The 13,635-nt window shown below is 37.1% G+C and overlaps 1 protein-coding gene across 1 annotated transcript in view; it reads right to left on the bottom strand.

Moving 5' to 3' along the window:
• Positions 1-13,635, bottom strand: part of LOC142354058 (uncharacterized) — a 469,891-nt gene that overhangs the window by 142,305 nt on the left and 313,951 nt on the right. The window lies entirely within an intron of this gene.

Raw genomic sequence — 13,635 nt, 5'->3', positions numbered from 1 at the left:
AATATGACTCGTGCCATATATATGTGTGTTGGGGGGAGGGGGGGGGGGGGGGGCACGAACGCGAAAAAATGCGGAGTTTCAAGCCACACATTGTCTCTTTAATGCAATCAAGATTCAAGAATATTTTGTCAGCTCTTAATCCGATGTTAAGGATCGGATCTATTCTGTTTCGACCCCCCCCCCCCCCCCCCCCCCAGCTTAGTGGGCTTATATCTTTTACGCCCTGGCGCACGTGCTATTTTTTACATAGTAACGTGCTATATAACAACATACTATTTGTAACGGGAGGAGGAGGGGGGGCAAAACACAATAGATCCTAAGGATCTTTTCCATTATTACCATCCCCTTCCATTACCCGTCAACGCAAAACAAAAACCCACAATTTTTTATATAAATTTTGGGTGATCCGCGTCTCAGCCATTCTAAGTCATTGTAAGCAACAAAAATGCAATCGGAAAATGCAATTAGTGGTGTGAATAATCGGTTTTAGCAAATTTGCCAAAACGACAGGAAAATGACAGGAAAAAGTGATAACTTAAAAACAAAAATATTTAATGGAAAAGCCTGACTGAAATTATGTTCCTCATTGCTGGCAGTTCTACTTGTAATATAAAGGGTCTGAATTTATATCAATAATTGTCTGATTACTAAGTATACCTGTAACACATAGCTTAGAACTAGAATTTATTGTTTATTGTTTGACTTTTTCTTGATTCCTTGTCGTACGCAGAAAAAAATTCTCAATAAAGAGACAAGATGCCCAAAGCAACAAAGTTTTCCAAAATGCTGATCTGCTTTGACTAAAATGAAGAAAAACGTTAAGCTTTCTTATGGGCGTCGCAGTTTTTAATCGACTTTGAGCTTACATCACAAGCGTCAACTGGTACAGAATAACAAATTTGTTGAGTTAACTCACTCTATTTCTCAGCTGGTTTCACCTTTTGTATCTTAATAAATTGTAACAGTGACTCAATCAATAATCATTCCTTTAAATTGGCCAGTTAGTCTCAATTTTACACCAAGAAACGCTTGTATGTAATGCAAGGATTTGTGAGGATCTTCGGTTTTTAAACCTAGGATATATCTCTGCTTTGCATATCAAAAACACGTAGATTTTACCCTGGTTGAGTTCCAGATGCAAATTGAGCTATGATCAGACTAGCCAGACTGAAATGAACTCTGATCAGAGTTTCCAGACCAAAATGAACTCCGATAAGACTTTCCAGACCAAGATGACATCTGATTAGACGGTACCCACACTATGGTCCGGACTATAGTGCTCTTATGATCAGACTCAAATTTAGAATATTGTCCAGTCCATAAAAAGACTATGATCAAATCTTTCAGAGCGAATTGACCTCTGATCAGACCTTCCAGACCGAACCCAGTGCGCGACCCCACGCGAGGACTTCCAAGATCCTGGGAAAACCACGCGAGGACTTGCAAGATCTTGCCAAGATCTTAGAAACGCTCGCGTGGAACTTGCACGTACTTGGAAACGCTCGCGTGGGAATCCAAGATCTGGGAAGTCTTTGCGTGTTTTCCCAAGATTTTTTGCAAACTAGGGAGAATGGTTATTTATTGCAGAATAACGTTGTGCTTACTTGTTAAAGGCCTTTTCTGGGTTAAAAAAGCAGAAAAACCAAGAAGATCACCCTTCCAGGAAATACTGTGGTTCTTGGAAGTCTTGCCGTGAGAACCCAAGATCTGGCAATTCTTGGCGTGTTTCTCTGAATTTTCTTGGAAACTAGAGAAAAAGCTAATTTAACGTGAATGACGTTGTCGATAATCATTTCAAGTCGTTTCTGGGATAGAAAAGACGCCGAAATCAAGAAAGTCAGTTTTCCAGGAAAAACTGTGGTTCCTGTAAGTGTTGCCTTGGGAGCGTTCAATGTGCAAAGCAATTGTTATGAGTTGATGTACTTGGTACTTTGATACATTAACACGCATCCAGCAACAGTGAAGTAGGAAAAGAAGTAACAATGCTCTTTCATACAACACGAAAGTACCCCAAATCGAGAAAATGATTTCTGTGATTTGATTTTCACCTCTGAACTTGTTAGAAACGTCTTCAAAGAGTGTTCCCACTAGGCACAGGCACATAAAACATTTGACCCTTGCTGTAGAAATTAAGACATGAAATTAGGTCTGAGCAAATTGTTTGAAAATATTTGCTAAATAGAAAAATTTTACGTGAAAAGACGGACATTAACTTTGGAAAGCAAAGCAGCATCCATACGGAGCGTTCAATGTGCAGAGCAATTGTTGTGAGTTGATGTACTTGGTACTTTGACACATTAACAAGCAGCCAGCAACAGTGAAGTAGGAAAAGAAGTAACAATGCTCTTCCATACAACACGAAATTACCCCAAATTGAGGAAAAAACTATTTTTGTGATATGACTTTTACCTCTGAAAATCATGGATACGCCACCAATGAAAGTTCCCATTAGGCGCCGACACATCAAACATTTCACCCTTGCTGTAGAAATTAAGACGTAATTTGGTCTGAGCAAATTGTTTGAAATTATTTGCTAAAAAGAAAAATTTTACGTGAAAAGACGAACATTAACTTTGGAAAGCAAAGCAGCATCCATATGGAGCGTTCAACGTGCAAAGCACTTGTTATGAGTTGATGTACTTGGTACTTTGACAAATTAACAAGCATCCAGCAACAGTGGAGTAGGAAAGGAAGTAACAATGCTCTTTCATACAACACGAAATTACCCCAATCGAGGAAAAAACTATTTTTGTGGTATGATTTTTACCTCTGAAAATGTTGGATACGCCACCAATGAGTGTTCCCATTAGGCGCCGACACATCAAACATTTCACCCTTGCTGTAGAAATTAAGACATGTAATTTGGTCTGAGCAATTTGTTTGAAATTATTTGCTAAAAAGAAAAATTTTACGTGAAAAGACGGACATTATTTCTGGAAAGCAAAAGAGCATCCATTCGGAGCATTCATTGTGCCGAACAATTAGCATGGCTTCATCGCCTTGGTATTTTGACACCTTAACACGCAGCCAGCTTCAGGAAAAGAGGAAAAAAAGTAACAATGCTGTTTCATTCAACACGAAATTACCCCAAATCGAGGAAAAAACTATTTCTGTGATTTGACTTTCACCTCTAAACTTGTTAGAAACGTCTTCAAAGAGTGTTCCCACTAGACACAGACACATAAAACATTTGACCCTTGCTGTAGAAATTAAGACATGAAATTAGGTCTGAGCAAATTGTTTGAAATTATTTGCTAAATAGAAAAATTTTACGTGAAAAGACGGACATTAACTTTGGAAAGCAAAGCAGCATCCATACGGAGCGTTCAATGTGCAGAGAAATTGTTATGAGTTGATGTACTTGGTACTTTGACACATAAACACGCATCCAGCAACAGTGAAATAGGAAAACAAGTAACAATGCTCTTTCATACAACACGAAAGTACCCCAAATCGAGGAGAAAATGATTTCTGTGATTTGATTTTCACCTCTGAACTTGTCAGAAACGTCTTCAAAGAGTGTTCCCACTAGGCACAGGCACATAAAACATTTGACCCTTGCTGTAGAAATTAAGACATGAAATTAGGTCTGAGCAAATTGTTTGAAAATAATTGCTAAATAGAAAAATTTTACGTGAAAAGACGGACATTAACTTTGGAAAGCAAAGCAGCATCCATACGGAGCGTTCAATGTACAGAGCAATTGTTATGAGTTGATGTACTTGGTACTTTGACACATTAACACGCAGCCAGCAACAGTGAAGTAGGAAAAGAAGTAACAATGCTCTTCCATACAACACGAAATTACCCCAAATTGAGGAAAAAAACTATTTTTGTGGTATGATTTTTACCTCTGAAAATGTTGGATACGCAACCAATGAAAATTCCCATTAGGCGCAAACACATCAAACTTTTCACCCTTGCTGTAGAAATTAAGACATGTAATTTGGTCTGAGCAAATTGTTTGAAATTATTTGCTAAAAAGAAAAATTTTACGTGAAAAGACGAACATTAATTTTGGAAAGCAAAGCAGCATCCATATGGAGCGTTCAATGTGCAAAGCAATTGTTATGAGTTGATGTACTTGGTACTTTGACACATTAACACGCATCCAGCAACAGTGAAATGGGAAAAGAAGTAACAAAGCTCTTTCATACAACACGAAATTACCCCAAATCGAGGAAAAAATATTTTCTGTGTTTTGATTTTCACCTCTAAACTTGTTAGAAACGTCTTCAAAGAGTGTTCCCACTAGGAACAGACACATAAAACACTTGACCCTTGCTGTAGAAATTAAGACATGTAATTTGGTCTGAGCAAATTGTTTGAAATTATTTGCTAAAAAGAAAAATTTTACGTGAAAAGACGAACATTAACTTTGGAAAGCAAAGCAGCATCCATATGGAGCGTTCAATCTGCAAAGCAATTGTTATGAGTTGATGTACTTGGTACTTTGACACATTAACACGCATCCAGCAACAGTGAAGAAGGAAAAGAAGTAACAAAGCTCTTTCATACAACACGAAATTACCCCAAATCGAGGAAAAAAATCATTTCTGTGTTTTGATTTTCACCTCTAAACTTGTTAGAAACGTCTTCAAAGAGTGTTCCCACTAGGCACAGACACATAAAACACTTGACCCTTGCTGTAGAAATTAAGACATGTAATTTGGTCTGAGCAAATTGTTTGAAATTATTTGCTAAAAGAAAAATATTACGTGAAAAGACGAACATTAATTTTGGAAAGCAAAGCAGCATCTATATGGAGCGTTCAATCTGCAAAGCAATTGTTATGAGTTGATGTACTTGGTACTTTGACACATTAGCACGCATCCAGCAACAGTGAAGTAGGAAAAGAAGTAACAAAGCTCTTTCATACAACACGAAATTACCCCAAATCGAGGAAAAAAAATCATTTCTGTGTTTTGATTTTCACCTCTAAACTTGTTAGAAACGTCTTCAAAGAGTGTTCCCACTAGGCACAGACACACAAAACACTTGAGCCTTGCTGTAGAAATTAAGACATGTAATTTGGTCTGAGCAAATTGTTTGAAATTATTTGCTAAAAAGAAAAATTTTACGTGAAAAGACGAACATTAACTTTGGAAAGCAAAGCAGCATCCATATGGAGCGTTCAATGTGCAAAGCAACTGTTATGAGTTGATGTACTTGGTACTTTGACTCATTAACACGCATCCAGCAACAGTGAAGTAGGAAAAGAAGTAACAAAGCTCTTTCATACAACACGAAATTACCCCAAATCGAGGAAAAAAATCATTTCTGTGTTTTGATTTTCACCTCTAAACTTGTTAGAAACGTCTTCAAAGAGTGTTCCCACTAGGCACAGACACATAAAACACTTGACCCTTGCTGTAGAAATTAAGACATGTAATTTGGTCTGAGCAAATTGTTTGAAATTATTTGCTAAAAAGAAAAATTTTACGTGAAAAGACGAACATTTACTTTGGAAAGCAAAGCAGCATCCATATGGAGCGTTCAATGTGCAAAGCAATTGTTATGAGTTGATGTACTTGGTACTTTGACTCATTAACACGCATCCAGCAACAGTGAAGTAGGAAACGAAGTAACAAAGCTCTTTCATACAACACGAAATTACCCCAAATCGAGGAAAAAAATCGTTTCTGTGTTTTGATTTTCACCTCTAAACTTGTTAGAAACGTCTTCAAAGAGTGTTTCCACTAGGCACAGACACATAAAACATTTGACCCTTGCTGTAGAAATTAAGACATGTAATTTGGTCTGAGCAAATTGTTTGAAATTATTTGCTAAAAAGAAAAATTTTACGTGAAAAGACGAACATTAACTTTGGAAAGCAAAGCAGCATCCAAATGGAGCGTTCAATGTGCAGAGCAATTGTTATGAGTTGATGTACTTGGTACCTTGACTCATTAACACGCATCCAGCAACAGTTAAGTAGGAAAAGAAGTAACAAAGCTCTTTCATACAACACGAAATTACCCCAAATCGAGGAAAAAAATCATTTCTGTGTTTTGATTTTCACCTCTAAACTTGTTAGAAACGTCTTCAAAGAGTGTTCCCACTAGGCACAGAAACATAAAACACTTGACCCTTGCTGTAGAAAATAAGACATGTAATTTGGTCTGAGCAAATTGTTTGAAATTATTTGCTAAAAAGAAAAATTTTACGTGAAAAGACGAACATTAACTTTGGAAAGCAAAGCAGCATCCATATGGAGCGTTCAATGTGCAAAGAAATTGTTATGAGTTGATGTACTTGGTACTTTGACACATTAACACGCATCCAGCAACAGTGAAATAGGAAAAGAAGTAACAAAGCTCTTTCATACAACACGAAATTACCCCAAATCGAGGAAAAAATTTTTTCTGTGTTTTGATTTTCACCTCTAAACTTGTTAGAAACGTCTTCAAAGAGTGTTCCCACTAGGAACAGACACATAAAACACTTGACCCTTGCTGTAGAAATTAAGACATGTAATTTGGTCTGAGCAAATTGTTTGAAATTATTTGCTAAAAAGAAAAATTTTACGTGAAAAGACGAACATTAACTTTGGAAAGCAAAGCAGCATCCATATGGAGCGTTCAATCTGCAAAGCAATTGTTATGAGTTGATGTACTTGGTACTTTGACACATTAACACGCATCCAGCAACAGTGAAGAAGGAAAAGAAGTAACAAAGCTCTTTCACACAACACGAAATTACCCCAAATCGAGGAAAAAAATCATTTCTGTGTTTTGATTTTCACCTCTAAACTTGTTAGAAACGTCTTCAAAGAGTGTTCCCACTAGGCACAGACACATAAAACACTTGACCCTTGCTGTAGAAATTAAGACATGTAATTTGGTCTGAGCAAATTGTTTGAAATTATTTGCTAAAAGAAAAATATTACGTGAAAAGACGAACATTAATTTTGGAAAGCAAAGCAGCATCTATATGGAGCGTTCAATCTGCAAAGCAATTGTTATGAGTTGATGTACTTGGTACTTTGACACATTAGCACGCATCCAGCAACAGTGAAGTAGGAAAAGAAGTAACAAAGCTCTTTCATACAACACGAAATTACCCCAAATCGAGGAAAAAAAATCATTTCTGTGTTTTGATTTTCACCTCTAAACTTGTTAGAAACGTCTTCAAAGAGTGTTCCCACTAGGCACAGACACACAAAACACTTGAGCCTTGCTGTAGAAATTAAGACATGTAATTTGGTCTGAGCAAATTGTTTGAAATTATTTGCTAAAAAGAAAAATTTTACGTGAAAAGACGAACATTAACTTTGGAAAGCAAAGCAGCATCCATGTGGAGCGTTCAATGTGCAAAACAACTGTTATGAGTTGATGTACTTGGTACTTTGACTCATTAACACGCATCCAGCAACAGTGAAGTAGGAAAAGAAGTAACAAAGCTCTTTCATACAACACGAAATTACCCCAAATCGAGGAAAAAAATCATTTCTGTGTTTTGATTTTCACCTCTAAACTTGTTAGAAACGTCTTCAAAGAGTGTTCCCACTAGGCACAGACACATAAAACACTTGACCCTTGCTGTAGAAATTAAGACATGTAATTTGGTCTGAGCAAATTGTTTGAAATTATTTGCTAAAAAGAAAAATTTTACGTGAAAAGACGAACATTTACTTTGGAAAGCAAAGCAGCATCCATATGGAGCGTTCAATGTGCAAAGCAATTGTTATGAGTTGATGTACTTGGTACTTTGACTCATTAACACGCATCCAGCAACAGTGAAGTAGGAAAAGAAGTAACAAAGCTCTTTCATACAACACGAAATTACCCCAAATCGAAGAAAAAAATCGTTTCTGTGTTTTGATTTTCACCTCTAAACTTGTTAGAAACGTCTTCAAAGAGTGTTTCAACTAGGCACAGACACATAAAACATTTGACCCTTGCTGTAGAAATTAAGACATGTAATTTGGTCTGAGCAAATTGTTTGAAATTATTTGCTAAAAAGAAAAATTTTACGTGAAAAGACGAACATTAACTTTGGAAAGCAAAGCAGCATCCGAATGGAGCGTTCAATGTGCAGAGCAATTGTTATGAGTTGATGTACTTGGTACCTTGACTCATTAACACGCATCCAGCAACAGTGAAGTAGGAAAAGAAGTAACAAAGCTCTTTCATACAACACGAAATTACCCCAATTCGAGGAAAAAAATCATTTCTGTGTTTTGATTTTCAACTCTAAACTTGTTAGAAACGTCTTCAAAGAGTGTTCCCACTAGGCACAGACACATAAAACACTTGACCCTTGCTGTAGAAATTAAGACATGTAATTTGGTCTGAGCAAATTGTTTGAAATTATTTGCTAAAAAGAAAAATTTTACGTGAAAAGACGAACATTAACTTTGGAAAGCAGAGCAGCATCCATATGGAGCGTTCAATGTGCAAAGCAATTGTTATGAGTTGATGTACTTGGTACCTTGACTCATTAACACGCATCCAGCAACAGTGAAGTAGGAAAAGAAGTAACAAAGCTCTTTCATACAGCACGAAATTACCCCAAATCGAGGAAAAAAATCATTTCTGTGTTTTGATTTTCACCTCTAAACTTGTTAGAAACGTCTTCAAAGAGTGTTCCCACTAAGCACAGACACATAAAACATTTGGCCCTTGCTGTAGAAAATAAGACATGTAATTTGGTCTGAGCAAATTGTTTGAAATTATTTGCTAAAAAGAAAAATTTTACTTGAAAAGACGAACATTAACTTTGGAAAGCAAAGCAGCATCCATATGGAGCGTTCAATGTGCAAAGAAATTGTTATGAGTTGATGTACTTGGTACTTTGACTCATTAACACGCATCCAGCAACAGTGAAGTAGGAAAAGAAGTAACAAAGCTCTTTCATACAACACGAAATTACCCCAAATCGAGGAAAAAAATCATTTCTGTGTTTTGATTTTCACCTCTAAACTTGTTAGAAAAGTCTTCAAAGAGTGTTCCCACTAGGCACAGACACATAAAACATTTGAACCTTGCTGTAGAAATTAAGACATGAAATTAGGTCTGAGCAAATTGTTTGAAATTATTTGCTAAAAAGAAAAATTTTACGTGAAAAGACGAACATTAACTTTGGAAAGCAAAGCAGCATCCAAATGGAGCGTTCAATGTGCAAAGCAATTGTTATGAGTTGATGTACTTGGTACCTTGACTCATTAACACGCATCCAGCAACAGTTAAGTAGGAAAAGAAGTAACAAAGCTCTTTCATACAACACGAAATTACCCCAAATCGAGGAAAAAAATCATTTTTGTGTTTTGATTTTCACCTCTAAACTTGTTAGAAACGTCTTCAAAGAGTGTTTCCACTAGGCACAGACACATAAAACACTTGACCCTTGCTGTAGAAATTAAGACATGTAATTTGGTCTGAGCAAATTGTTTGAAATTATTTGCTAAAAAGAAAAATTTTACGTGAAAAGACGAACATTAACTTTGGAAAACAAAGCAGCATCCATATGGAGCGTTCAATGTGCGAAGCAATTGTTATGGGTTGATGTACTTGGTACCTTGACTCATTAACACGCATCCAGCAACAGTGAAGTAGGAAAAGAAGTAACAAAGCTCTTTCATACAACACGAAATTACCCCAAATCGAGGAAAAAAATCATTTCTGTGTTTTGATTTTCAACTCTAAACTTGTTAGAAACGTCTTCAAAGAGTGTTCCCACTGGGCACAGACACATAAAACATTTGACCCTTGCTGTAGAAAATAAGACATTTAATTTGGTCTGAGCAAATTGTTTGAAATTATTTGCTAAATAGAAAAATTTTACGTGAAAAGACGGACATTAACTTCGGAAAGCAAAGCAGCATCCATACGGAGCGTTCAATGTTAAAGCAATTGGTATGAGTTGATATCCATGGTACTTTGACAAATTAACACGAAGCCAGCTACAGCGAAAGAGGAAAAGAAATAACGCAGAAATACATCTCCTTGGCAGTTTTTGAAGACAATTTAATCATGTTCAACAATATTACACAAAACTGAACACAATAGGAAGCTTCCACATTTATAAACAATGCATGGAGAAATCAACGAGGAGGCTGGGAGGAGTTTGAAATCATTTTCTGGTTCTATGGTAAAATGCAGATGTCGAGCTTCAAGTGAGTTTTGGAGACAGTCCTTTATTTCTTTATCGGTGCAATCCTGTTCAGCTATGGATACAAGACTCGACACAGTTTTGGAGGACCTGACATACACATAAAGATCAGAGTTTGATGAAATAAATTCCTCTATACGTCCAATTTTAGTGGTAGAACCAGCTTTTGTTTTAGCAGTATATGTAGAAAAATGGGCGCATCCGGTTCCTTTGCAGCTACTTTTGTGAGCAAAAAACTTTCTTTTGCTCAGAGTTATCTTCAAATAACTTTGAAACGGCTCTGACGGCTGCAAATGGGCAGGCAATCTGGTTTCAACAATTTTGTTTGAAAGCCTAACTTCGTTGCTGTAATTACTTCTTTGTCTTTGCTCTACGTTGAATTTACGTAGGTATCTTTTCACAACGAGGTCAGGTGTTGCTTGAGAACTGACTGTTTGCGAGACCGTACGCGTTAATTGGTAATTGGCGCTTTCAAATCCCATTGCCGAAATTGCAGCCAATAGACCTTTTGATTGAACTTGGTCTGCCAAATGACGAAGCGAGTGCATGTTATAAACTTCAGCCGAGTCAGTAAAAAACGACGTCACTTTTTTCTGATAAACTTCAATAAAGGAACGCGCTTCGCGAATTACGTTTGTAGCCGAAAATTCGGCGAGCATTCTTATTGCCAGCGATAACAAACAGAAATGGGCAAATAAATTTTCATGAATTACACCGTGTAGTGCTGATAGCCCATAAAAAGTGAAATTTCTCAACTCAGACGCCTTCCAGTACTTAATCAAGTCGAGAGATCGGAACTTCCTTCCAAACCCACTTGGGAAAATGATTGAATTTAACCGATTCGAAACAACTTCTGAATTCCTTTGGCTCAATCTTTTCTGGTGAAGGTTGAACAGAAAAGTTTTAACGACACCGAGCAAAACTTGGTGCATATAATCGATGATAGCAGCATTCGGCAATTCTAAAGTGTCTTCGAGGACAGATGGCCCTAAACGCATAGATCAAAAAATTGAACAATCAATTTCTTATCAACTCTATTGAAAGATCGAAAGTCAACAAAAGAATTTACCTCTAAGTCCTCTGAACGGCGCCAGAGCATGCCCATTCGCAAGAGTTTTCAAAATTTGTCGTCGGCTTGATGTGGTTTGCTTTGCTGCGGAGCAACTGTAAGGATAAGTCCAAACTTGTTTAGTTGATGCTCTGCGACCCATGGCAAAACAATTTGGACAGCCGTACCTTCCGTTAAGTTGAGTCTGGTTAATTACGGACGCTTTTGCGACCGCATCAAAAACGGCAAAAGGGCATTTTACTCTCACCTAAACATAAAAGTCAATCCAATTTAATGAAAAAGGACAAAAAGATAAAGCAAATGAAGACTACCTGGATGTTTCTCTGATTGAAGTCCAATTCAAATCCCTCTTCAATCAGTTGCTTCATTTGATTTTTCAGACAATGCAGGAAAACATCCCAATTTGGCTTTCCAACTCCTCCGAACAAGGCCGCCAGTATATGGTTTTTATATTGCGATCGAATCGAACATGGTAAATTCGCAACTTGAAACCAAACAGGGTAGAGTTGGTATTTACATGATTTACTGGGCGAAATTCCGTCGGTGTTAATGATTAAATAAATTGTTTTAACGGAATCGTTAGATACAGAAGGCAGCTTCAAAACTTTCTCAGGAATCCAGTTTTTACTTTGATCCAAAATATGGAGATTCTCTTCGATCACTTTTGATAGCAGTGGTTTGATATTCAAAGTCAGGCAGACTCCATTAGAGCAAATTGTTTTTGATACTGAGTTCAATAAATTTGATTGATACGTTTGTATCGAGTTGAAACTCGGCAAGTTATTTGATGCTGGCATACATTGAGCGACTAGACAGTGTACAGATTTCAGCGCTCGATCAGAAAGAGAGTGCTGAGTGGCTATCTGCAGTAATTGAGAACGATAATCATTCAATGAAAGCAAAGAATTTTCAAATAACTTTTCCTCTTCGTAGCCCTCATCTTGTGTAGATGAGCCTGAACTTGAATCCGGAGACTCATGCAAAGTAGGGGCGTCATCATCAGAGTCGGAAGAACAGATTTGATCCCAGATCAGGACATCTTTTTGCGGCGTTGAATGCAAGGGGGCCAAAAACTCAGAATCAGGTAATTCACTCATAGAACAGTCATCGTTACTTTTTTGAGTCTCCGAGTCTGAAGAATGCGCACTGGTGGCGTTAGGAACCTCCGGTAGAGCAAATACTTCAATCTTTCTTCTTCTTCTGTAGGGTATAAAAGTTGGCTTTGTCACCCTTCTTTTTCTTCTATTGTTTTCTAGTTGCGATTTGAAAGGAATTTGTGGACTTTCTGAGTTCAATTCAGTTCGCTCTGTCCCAGGGATCGGTGGGGAAATCTCACTTTCACTGCTTTCGTTATCTGCATCTTGTTCTTCAGCTGGTGGCTCAATAATATTATTTTCAATCTCCTCAACTCTTTCCTCATGAGAAGCATCACTATTACAATCATTCTCAGCAAACACTTTGCCGGATCGAGTTCGCGTAGCAAAAACGTATGGATCCGCGCCATGAAATTCCACGTGAGGGCATTGGCAGTTTATTCGATTTGGCCCGAAATAACCTCCACTGTAAAGAACTGTTATTTCCTGCCCCGGTAAGATAGACTTTTCGCCCACTTTGATGTACAGTAAACTTTCCTTTTGTTGTGGATCATAGAATGAGTTGTTCCTGCATGAAGAATTGATAAATGATGCAGGCCCGAGCATAAGGAGTTTCTCAGCACTTGACAAATCAAAAATTGAGAAATCATTTTCTCCATCCTTTATGTCCGCAACGCTTATTGCTGCCAGAAAACCGAACAGAAAAGGTATTCGGCAACCTGCGGGAAGTAAATTTTTCGCAAAAACACCGTAGCTGACGAAGCCACCGTCTCTTGAATAATTACCCCACAACGGTTTAATATCCACAATATTTTTCAGCATTTCGTACGATTTCTCGACTTTTTGATACAGCTCACTTTTTTCCAATTCGGACCTCGTAGGCATGTCAGGTGTTACTTCAACTGCAATCTTATGACTATTGTTTTTCTCTGAGTCAACAAATCTTCTACTGAGCAGACCATCAATTCTCGCCAAATCTTTCCAATTAACTTTCATTCTATCGAAAATAATACGCACTTTAAATGAGAAATTTTAGTTTCATTAAACACTGAGCAAAAACGCTAAAGAAACCTCAATTCTCTGAAAAAAAAACGATAAACGTTTTTACGTTACTGTAAAGTAAATAATTCTTGAGAGTATTAAAATGAATAGCTTCATCCGAAAGTAAAAAACAAACAATGAACAAAATGAGTTTCAGGTTAAAGAAAAAAGACTGCTTATAATATAAAACAGAAAAAAATCTGGATACCAAATAGATTAACATAGAGATCAAATATATTTCATCTGGTTATCATTGGAAAGGAGAAAATAATAAAGAAAACTGACTCAAAATAACAAACAATAATATTTTTTGGACAC

This window comes from Convolutriloba macropyga, chromosome 15 (assembly GCF_964194025.1).
Source record: "Convolutriloba macropyga chromosome 15, txConMacr16.3, whole genome shotgun sequence".
Classification (NCBI taxonomy): Eukaryota; Metazoa; Xenacoelomorpha; order Acoela; family Convolutidae; genus Convolutriloba; species Convolutriloba macropyga.
Note: the sequence above shows the minus strand (reverse complement) of the source record. Positions and strands in the feature narration are given on the sequence as shown.